This window comes from Chenopodium album, chromosome 16 (assembly GCF_948465745.1).
Source record: "Chenopodium album chromosome 16, dcCheAlbu1.1, whole genome shotgun sequence".
NCBI lineage: Eukaryota > Viridiplantae > Streptophyta > Magnoliopsida > Caryophyllales > Amaranthaceae > Chenopodium > Chenopodium album.
Window position 1 is genome coordinate 1151372 of NC_137849.1, and position 10366 is coordinate 1161737.

General features: G+C 34.3%; 3 non-coding genes and 1 pseudogene across 3 annotated transcripts; all 4 read left to right on the plus strand.

Annotated features, from left to right (window-relative positions):
• The first annotated feature begins 1959 nt into the window (after positions 1 to 1959).
• LOC145587168 (small nucleolar RNA snoR103) lies at positions 1960 to 2065 on the plus strand. The gene has a single exon (XR_014101194.1). It is a non-coding gene; the product is annotated as a small nucleolar RNA snoR103 (small nucleolar RNA).
• Positions 2066 to 3229: 1164 nt separating this feature from the next.
• Positions 3230 to 3335, plus strand: LOC145587166 (small nucleolar RNA snoR103). Its single transcript, XR_014101192.1, has one exon. It is a non-coding gene; the product is annotated as a small nucleolar RNA snoR103 (small nucleolar RNA).
• A 1584-nt stretch (positions 3336 to 4919) lies between these two features.
• Positions 4920 to 5025, plus strand: LOC145587167 (small nucleolar RNA snoR103). Its single transcript, XR_014101193.1, has one exon. It is a non-coding gene; the product is annotated as a small nucleolar RNA snoR103 (small nucleolar RNA).
• A 2323-nt stretch (positions 5026 to 7348) lies between these two features.
• LOC145585943 (putative pentatricopeptide repeat-containing protein At3g08820) lies at positions 7349 to 8868 on the plus strand (annotated as a pseudogene).
• The last annotated feature ends 1498 nt before the right edge of the window (positions 8869 to 10366 follow it).

The window sequence follows — 10366 nt, forward strand, 5'->3', positions numbered from 1 at the left end:
ATGTTTGACATCTATATGCCAAATCTTCTAGTAAAAAATAAATGAAAGTGCTAGTAAAAGCATAGTATTGTAGTATGTTATTCAGTGGCACTAGTGCTATTCCAAGCTTGCGTCCTTATGCTTGAATCCGCTATATATATAGTCATGAAAAACTTGTTAATCGATCAATTGAGTCACTATATCTATCTTCCTCAATTGTTTTGTGAATTACATTTTGGTTTTTCATGTCCATATGCTGTTATATAAGCAACACAATTTTTAAATACTTCATATACAACATTTGGCTCGAGTCCATGAATCAATTACTACACTTAACTAAGATGTTGGCCTTCTCATCTTTCTGCTCTCTCAAATATCGATGGAAAGCTTTACATACCCCCCCTCCAAAAATAAATAAATTAATTAATAAATTCTAAAACTTACTTATTTTACTATCTATTACGGAGAACTAATGAAAAAGTTGTGCCCGGTTAATTCTATAATTGGCTTTTCAAGTGCCAGAGGAGGGGTACATGCGTTTTTTCATATACTAGTTGAGGGATACATGTGTAATTTCCTAACTGCAAGTTACAAAGAGTAATTTGACAGCTCACCAAAAGTACTGAATAAATGACCACGCTTTTTCAATATATTTACATAAATATTGCCAGATTAACAAAAATTCATTTATTTGACAGATAAACTTGTAATTCGCTAATTGTCTAAATTTTAGGAGATTAGGAAAATGATTTTGTGTCCATATTCGTATCCATTTCGAGGTTTATAGTGGGATTGGAATTTAAACCCAAAAATTGGCTCATCGACAATTAGCCCATAATAAAAAAAGAAAGCTCACATCTTCACAACTTTTGCAGCTTCTTGTGAGCTTTTCCAGCAAACATTTTGAAATGAGCAACAAAAAATGGCGGCAAACTTCGAGGTTAGCTCCTATTTAATCACCTTCAACCTTTTCTCTCTCTTATTCTTTACACAGAGTATCACTGATTCTCTCTCTTATCATCTTTATAATGCAGGGTTTGAAACGTTTCGGCAATCTCAATCGACAAGCCCTATTTTGGGAAATTAGGGTTTTTGGAATCCCCAGAAACCCCTTTCTTCCTTTACTTTGTGTACAGGTTAGTCAATGTTTAGTACTTGTTTATCAAAAAAAAAAAAATGTTTATAATTATATTTTTGAATATTCCATTTTTGGTCGATAATTTAGTTGGATTTTGATGATTAAGGTATTTACTATGCCCAAGATTAAACTTTCACTGTATTTTTTTTTTTTTTATAATCAAATTAGAATAAGAATGGATTTTTTTCACAGAAAATGGAGTGTTTCTTATTGGTTTAGCTAGAAATTAGCATTATGTAACAACCCTATATAATCAGGCTTGTTAAACGAGCCGGGTCAAGCCTAAACGGGTCAAGTTGGATTCTTTTAATCAGCCACATAACATGCATAACAATTGCATTATTTAATAACTCAAATTAATGAAGTATAACTTTTGGGAGTCCTGAATCTAATTAGATTCCTGGATTTTGCATGTTTTGTTTTAATTTGGAAAAATTGGAGAATCCCAGGAAAAGGAGGTCTTGAACCATCCACATTGAAAGAAAGCCTTAATCTTTTTTCCAATGAAGCTTTCTTCCTATGTTTAGTTCTGAACCTGCATTTGGTATTCAACTATTCTTATTTAGTTTATGAAATCATGTTCTAAATTGCTATATTTGATGTGGGGTTTCAATTTTTTGTATGGGAAATTGAGAATCTTGCAGTTTGTTCAAGTTTTACTCATTTTTGTTGAATGTGGTTATGTTTAGATGAATCACATATGTTCAGAAACACGAGATTTGACGTGGGTTTTCAATTATTTCTGGAATTTTGTGTACAAGTTCTGCTAAGTGGAAGATAGAATGGTTCAAGTGGTATATTATAATGGTTGGTTATTATTGCCCTAATTCTTGGTGGGTCACTTAAATAATGTGCATCTGCTGTAAATATGGGCAAACACTAAAGTTGTTGGGTAGTAATGGATATTGCAGTAGTGTGGCAATCCTCAATTTGTACCAACATACATACATTTGCCTACTGGGTAAGATTTGTATCTCTTGTGATTTGATTGATTGAAAGTTTTGATCACTAATCTTGCTTTTGTGATAGGCAAGGTTGCATACATCTTAGTTTTGAGTTACATGATATCAATTGTTGTTGTTGCTTTGATGGGAAGATTTTGTTAAAGGTGTATAGATTTGTTGTCCATGGGATGGCGGGCTGCAATGGCGCACACTCGTGTAGTAATGGACAAACATTGAAATGTTGGTTTTTATGTGGGCTTCCTGTGTAGTATATTCAGGATGCCTTTATGGACCTAAGAACATATGAAACATTTAACTAATATTTTCATGACTACAACATGTTCTTTTAGGTGGTTGATATAGATTGATGGCTTGCTAACCTATCAGCATAAACTAGATTGATTTATGGTCCCTTTTATGGTAGGGTCGTAGGGATAAGTGGTTGTTTTATTCAGCTTCCAAGCCTTGTATCTTTTGATGGTAGTGTAATGCCTATTACAACATAGCATAGAGTAATGCGTGGGTTTTGATCAGGATCCTCAAGTAGAAACCTCATCCATGGCCTATTTACATGCTAGCTAAAAGTGAATTTGCGAATTAAATTATACACATTTAGTGCTTATTACGGGTCATTTTATTGGGTTATATGATTTTATGTGTACACATATTGACTTGTACGACTTTTAGCTTTTAACAGAATTCATCTAATTGTTTACGAAGGAGGAGAATTATCATTCGTGGTGTGAGGTCACAATGAATTGATGACAGAAACTCGTTATTGTTTTTGAACTAGATTAATGGTTTGTCCTCTTAACCTGGTCACTAGGATGGTAGTTGTTTCTTTGTTTGAGTATCTAGCTATATAGTTCTATGTGTATGTTTAATAGGGCTAGTGCATTGTTTGGAGAGACCATATGGAGCATACATACATGTATATTCCCCGAAAATATATGTGATGACAATTTACAAGATGGACAATCTTCTTGGAGCAAGAGCGATATTAACAGCTTTTGTTTCGGACCAGGTTTATTATAAATTTATAATTGTGAACTCAAGTTTGACATAATTATGTGCCATTATATTTAAAATAAGCAGTAGTTAATTGCACCTTAGAATGGATTTGAAAGTTTTTATACGGTTATTTTAGTCCTAATTCTTGGTGGATCACTTAAAAAATGTGTTTTTGCTGTAAATATGGACGAACACCAAAGTTGTTGGGTAGTAATGGGTATTGCACTAGTGTGGCAATCCTCAATAATGACCAACATATACACATTTGCTGATTTAGTACGATTTGAAGCTCTTATGGTTTCTTCGATTTAAAGTTTTGAACAAAAATCTTGACTGGCTAATTTTTAGTTGCATGATATCCATTGTTGTTGCCAACTTGTGTAGAATGTAGATTTGTTGTCCATGGTACGGCGAAGTGCAATGTCGCACACTCGTGTAATAATGGACAAATATAGACATGTCGGATTTTGTGAGGACTTCTTGTGTAGTACACAAGATGCCCTCAAGGGACCTACGAACATGAACGAGGGATGACTAGAAACTGCTATTATATTTTCATGTCGATCTTTTTATTAATGCTAATTTAAAGCCTTTAACTAATTACTTGGTGATGTTTCTGCAATTGCCATAGTTTGTATATCTTAGTAATTGAGTTCAATGATGCAAAGGGGTGGTGCATAAGATCCTTGTATTGGAGTTTGAGAGACATTGAACGAAATGTGGGCGCTTATAATGTATTATCATCGCAATAGATTCTTGGTGTTGTAATCGCGATGATTGTAAAGTTTTTGCTTGTTTCTCTTGGTGATCTTTAAATCATATACCAGGAAAAATCTTAATCAATTTGTTTGTCCTTGGGGGGGTTCTATCATTTCTATGTGGTTATAGGTTGTAGTATGTGTTCTTCCTACAAGTAACACATTTACTATATAGAAATAGCTAATTCATGACTACATGCCCTTAAGTTTGATATATCAACAAAAGTTGGATTTATGACTTTCTCCATATTGGGTGGAGTTGGCTTTTTTAACTGAGCATCCAGTTAATCTCATCTCATGGTAGTGTACTTGTGCTCTTGTCACATATTGGCATAGAGTAATGCATGGGTATTAGAGTGGGCTCCTTGAGTAGAAAGCTCATCAAGGCCTACATACACACTACCTATGAATATTATATGAACTAGATAATAATTGCAACTTTTTAAGTGACGTTCTGCACACGTAGCGCTTATTCTGGTTCATTTCATTGGATTATATATTATTTTAGATGTATGCATTATTGACTTGCATAACTGTAAGGTTTTAATAGAATTCATGTAGTAGCTCATAGGGGAGGAGAACTGTATACCAATATACCATTCATGGTGTGTGCCTGTGTGGTCACGATGAATTGGTAACTAGTTGGTGATAGACTAGTTGGTGATAGATCTCATTATTGATTTTGAACTAGGTTAATGGTTTATACCTGTTATCCTGATCACAAGGGTGCTATTTGTTTCTTTGTTTGAGCATCTATATTAATTGGAGTAACTGGCTAAAAAGTTTTATGTGGATGTATAAGTGGGCTAAGCATTATTTGGAGAGCCCATATGGAGCCTACATACAGGTGTATTACCCTGAAAAGACTGTGTACTATCGGTGGTGATTAATTTACAAATTTAAACAATCTTCTTGGAGCAAGGGCATCATTGTCAGTTTCCATCTCAGATGGGTTTATTATAAATGTGAACTCAAGTATGACATACATCTATAACATCATACTCTAAATAAGAATTAGCAAACTGCAGCCTAGAATGGATTTGAATGTTAGAAATAAGGTTAATATTGTCCTAATTCTTGGTGGATCACTTAAATACTGTGCTTCTGCTGTAAATATGGACGAACACCAATGATGTTGGGTAATAATGGGTATTGCACTAGTGTGGCAATCCTCAATAATAACCAACATACACATACTTGCCTATTGGGAGGATTTAATGCTCTTATAGTTGATTTATTTTAACAATAGTCTTGATATTGTGATGGGAAGGTTGCATTGCATAGACCTAATTCCCAAGGCCTTCTAAATGTCTCGCTGTTGTTTTTTCTTTGATGGGAAGGTTATATTAGAGATGTGTATTTCTGTTGTTTATGTACTGTGGGACAGCGTCACAGCGGGTTGCAAATTGCAATGTCATACTTTCCTTAAGAAATTAGATAAATATTGAATTGTTTGGTTTTTGTGTATTATGTTCACGAGATGCCCATGTAGAATATACAAACATGGATATATAGAAAAAGGATAACTAGAAACTTCTATATTGTCGAGTTATTCAGTGGTGCCAAAAGCATTAGATATTTTATTTGGTGATTTCTGAAATGATTTGTGTGTGAGTGCAAAGAAATAGGTTGTTTGTTTGTTTATATTTTTAATTGAATCATATGATACAAAGGAGTAGTGCATAAAGTTAATGACGGTGCTTACTCTGTTTTTGTTTTAGATACTATATAGTTAAGCATGTGCATATTGTTGACTTGCATGGTATTGAAATTGTAGCAACATTCATAAACTAGATTACGAGAACTGCTGTTTTTGGTTTATATTCACTATGTATCGATGACTAGCTGAGTAGTTGGTGAACATGATATCATTATTGTGTTGAATTAAATCAGTTATTTTTTTTCCCTTTTCAAAGGGTGATAGCTGTCTCTTTGTTGAGTACCTGATTACACTAAGTAATTAAAGTGGGCTACTGGTGTTGTTTTGAGGGATATATGCTACTTTATAAGCTGTGATAACAGTTTACGAAATGGACAATCTCTCTGGAGCAAATTTATGGTTTCATATTCAGACTGAGTTTAAGTTAAAAATCTGAACTTGGGTATGGGCTTTTGGCATAGTTTAGAGCACCAAAGGCTTGCATGTTTTCATACTAAAAATGGAAAGTAGCTAATTGTAGACTGTGTTTAACCTTTCATTCAGAGTATATATATCTACTTTTAGTATGAAGACTATTTCCTGCATATTGTTTAAGCAACATTCTATTTTGTTCATGGGACAATTTTGCAGGATCCAGGAGATTTAGATGCTGGCTATAGCCTTGAGAGCTTTTAAAAAGCATTTTTCTCTAATCTCTCCCATGGTCAGTCAGTGATTGTGCAGAGTCATAATGTTAAGAGATGGTTGATACTATATGCTGCAGCGCATGCTGTCTGAGACATTATGAGTTGTTACACTTGCCCAGGTATTTTAAGCAACTACAAGGTCTACAATCCAAGACTTAACATGTCGAATGGGTGGGTACTTTTATCTTGAAACAAACTGACACTGTTGTCCATCTCACGGCTGGGTACTGAGTACATGCTTCTGCCAATAAAATGGACTGTCAATAACTTGTGGGTATTGAGATGGGCATTTTTTGAGTTTAGGATGCCCTTGTATTGCCTACATACAGTCGCAATTTGTAGACCCCCCTCCCTCAACCTAAATATGGTCATATAATTCTAGACAGGGTGTCCCCTTAATTGCTATATACAAGTTCTAGCCATTTTTTGCGTGGGAACCGCTAGTTCCAAGGCCAGTGATTAAGATTACACAAGCAGCAAGTGTTTTTCTTGCTGGAGTAATCACATTGACAGTGCGTAAACTAATTGTATTGTAGTATGTTTTGGAGCTATCTTTCCTTGTGACTTTTACTTGCCTATGATAACTGTTCAGAAGAACTAAAATGGGTGGACTTTACGCTGTCATTTATAGGCTTCACGATGAATGGCATTGCACTCTTCAACCCTTTCTCAATGAAAAGTCAAATGTTTTTGTTGCGATTTTCAAAAAAACCATGGGTGGCTTTACTACTGCAATGATATGTATATAGCTCTTTTTATTATTCTTACAAGTCTGATAATTGGGCATTTGAAACTCTTATTGGCTTAGCAAGTTTAGTCAAACTGCCATATCTAGCAGCTAAATTTATGCACCTTGCTTGCTTGCTGCTGCAATGTATCGAGGATCTAACACTTCATTTGCAGCATACTAATTCGCTTCAATTCTCTATCCAGAATCAAGATATCGGGTTGCCCTTAAGTTGATGAGTTTTGTACATCTTTCTATATCTGTCTTACTGTGAAAGGAATAAATAAAAATAGCATCTTTCTTAAATTATATGTCTGAATTTGTGGCCCTTCTGCTTTATTATCTTCAACAAGTACGACAACGACTTTACTGTTTCGTCTTTGAGTGTACAGTTCAGTCTCCTTTGTCATTTTGAAATGTCCTGTTTTGCTTGCTGATTTGCTGAATCTTTAGATATTTTCTGGGCACAAAAAAAAAAAAAAAAAACTTTGTAGATGGGGTTCTTAGCTCTCTGTGCCACCTGATAAGTTGGAACAAAGCAATCAAGAAACAAATGCAGGAGGAAAATGTTGATTTGGCCTTCTCAACGTTTCTTCGTATGAGAGAAGGTGGAATTTATCCTGATAACTTCACATTCCCCTTACTATTTGAGGTGGCAAGTCGACGTTCCCTGGCAGACCTGGGTTATGCACTTATGCTATTCATGAGTTCATGGGCAGGTAATAAAAAGTGGCTACTGATATCACCAGTTTGTGCAGATCTCTTTCTCGAACTTGTATTCAACTTTCAAGGATATTCAGCGTGCATACAAGGTATTTGAGAAAATGCCTTTGAAGGATATCATTGCCTGGAACTAAGCTTACTTCATTCAATATCATGGTCTCAGACTCTCAGGGTATGCAAAAGCTGGAGAATTGGAGTTGGCTCGGAGCTTTTTAAAATCAGCCCCTGAAAGAGATGTAGCCTCGTGGAATTTCATGATTTTGGCATGCAAGCTAGTTGGGTGTATGGAGGAAGCACGGATATTATTCAAGAAGAGACTGAGCAAAAGGATTGTTACATGGCCATGCTAAGTGGATATTACATAATGAACTTTACAGTATACACTGATGCTATTGGAATCTCTGATGAAATGAAGGCTCAAAATTTTAAACCTGACCGTTAAAACTGTAGCTGGTGTTTTAGCTGCATGTGCTCATCTGAGTTCCCTTGAACCTGGAGTTGGAGCATCAATCTCATGTCTCCCGAAGTTACTACTTCATTGATTGACATGCATCCCAAATGTGGGACCATTAATCATGCTTTAGAGGTGCTCTGTAAGTTTCAAGTAAAGGACGTCTTCTGCTAGAATGCACATATTTCAGGACCTTGCTCTTAATGGCCATGGTTCTGAAGCACTTAAACTTTTCAATTCGGTGAAATGTGACTACTACTTACAATAAAGACTTCGGTATTTCCTCTAAACTTGGAACACTATGGTTGCATGGTTGTGCATCGGAACTTGCTTAACCAATCATTGGAACTTGTGGAATCAATGCCTATTGAGCCAGGAGACAGGATCTTAGGTGCATTGCTGAGTGCCTGTGTTTTTAATCAAGATATCGAGGTAGGCAAGAAAGTTGCAAGACTGATTATGGATAGAGAACGAGGGCTTAGTGATGGGGAGATTATTATGATAACTTGTATGCACCTTTCCGTAAATGAGAAGATTTGACTAGGTGGAGGGAATAGACAGACGATGAAGGGGGTGTTAAAACTGCTGGTTTGTGACGTCTATGAACCCGACGGAAAAACGCATAGGTTTTTGGCTGGGGACTCAAGTTAGCGTTGAGAGTTTAAGTGGGAGTCTTACAGGTTTCCCTTTGTTAGTGACTTAGTGTTATTCTTTTGGAACATTTTCATTAGTTTATTTATCCAATTTTCTAATCAAGCAAAATACTTCTTCTGTCTCTATATAGTAGTCAGTCCTGGCAAAACTACGAAATTGATAATTTGAAATAGTTACTCCTATGACTGAATCATTGACACAGTAGAATGAATATTTGATTGATGATTTTCTAGAGTAAGGCCTTGTTTATTTTACTTTATTTTTTTATTTCAGAAAAAATAAGTTTAAATTAGTTTAGAAAAAATAAGTTCAGATCAGATCATCGTTTTATGTGTAATTTTTTATTGCTAAATATCTTTAATTTCGTAATGAAAAAAATTACTCCCTCCTTCTCCAAAACTTCGACCATTGATTTCGCGGTTATTAAGAAACTTAAATAAAAAGAAATAAAAATATATTGGAAAGATAATAAAAAAGTAGAGAGATAAAGTATTAAAAATACATTAAAAAAAACAAAATTTTATATGGGAAGCTAATTTTGCACAAATATTGTTGTAAATTGGTCGATATTTTAATGCAAATGGGTCGATTATTTTGGGACTAAAATTAGGCCAAAAGGGTCGAAATTTTGGGGACGGAGGGAGTATGAAAATTACATATTAATAAAATACACATTATATGGTAAGTCTTGTATATGACTAGCCACACGGTGTATCCACATTGATTTATAAGGGTAATCTTTATTTATATATATGGATAACCTCATTTTTCCATAAAAGTAACCCCATGTAGTTCATAAAAGTAATCCAAATTCATTATACGAGTGAAATCAAGTAATTAGAAAATAAGTAACCCTATTTGTTTATTTGAGTAACCCTTATTCTTTTGTTTAAAAAAATGAAAGAATAATTCTACTTTTTTAAGAAAGTAACCCATTTTTCTCATTTAAGTAACTTACATACGTTAAGGTAATCTCATTTGCTCATCACCGTAACCCCCTATTACTTAATTATTGCCTTATATGTGATTATGTGAAATGGCCAAACTATGTGGCTAGCCACATATAAGACTTTGTGTATTATGAATTTAACAAGATCTCATTTGATATTTTACTTTATATATTATTAATATTGGTTAAATTAGATAATAAGATTAGATCAGACCAGATCAGATCAAATAAACAAAAATCAAGTGAACTAAACAGGGGCTAAGTTGTTGATAATTCAGCTGATGATGATTTGCCTGTATTTTTTAATTTTAAAGGCCTACTTTTTGCACAAAGGCTCTTTCTTAGCATGATCCTTGAAAGAAACATTCTAGTACTGACTAGTGACTACAGAGTATACAGCTCACCACCTTTCTCTCTCTCTCTCTCTCTCTCTCTCTTTTTTTTTTTTTTTTTTTTTAATTTTTTTTTCAACTTTCAAGTGCTAGCAATGACACCTCTTGGCTCTTGCTTTATTTTATTTTTTTTCCCTCACATCATTTTTATTTGATATAAATAGGCTTTATGTTTTTAGATTTATTTTTTCTAGGACAATTGCTATCTTTAATGATGATTACTTAAAAAATCTTATTTAAAAATCTTTATTTTATCTAGGACAATTGTATTATATTACTCCCCCCGTCTGTTTA